Genomic DNA, 383 nt, shown 5'->3' with positions numbered 1-383 from the left:
GGCCACACTCGGCCAGACATATATGAACAAAGGCCACACTCGGCCGCTAAATACTAGATAAAGGGAAAAACTCCTTCCAGCCAAAACACTCACAGGTCGAAGTTAAAACTCCCGGACAAGGAAGCCCCGAATGCATCCACGGGAAAGTTCACTTCCTCATCATCACCAGCAAAATCAGCCGTAGTCTCTACGGTATCGGGGGAAACCGGGATTGGATCCCAGAATCCCTGGATCTTCCCGTCGATCGGAGGAATGGTCGCCTCAGCGTGAGCATGATCCATCATTCCCCCTTCATTAACTCCATCTCCCTCTCGAAGACGTAGTCATCTTCCTGCGTCTTCCAAAGGCTCCCGACGGAGCCGCGACACTCACGGAAGTCGCAT

The sequence above is a fragment of the Brassica oleracea genome, chromosome C8 (genome assembly GCF_000695525.1).
Source record: "Brassica oleracea var. oleracea cultivar TO1000 chromosome C8, BOL, whole genome shotgun sequence".
Taxonomy (NCBI): domain Eukaryota; kingdom Viridiplantae; phylum Streptophyta; class Magnoliopsida; order Brassicales; family Brassicaceae; genus Brassica; species Brassica oleracea.
The sequence above is the reverse complement of the archived record's forward strand: the minus strand, read 5'-3'. Positions refer to the sequence as shown.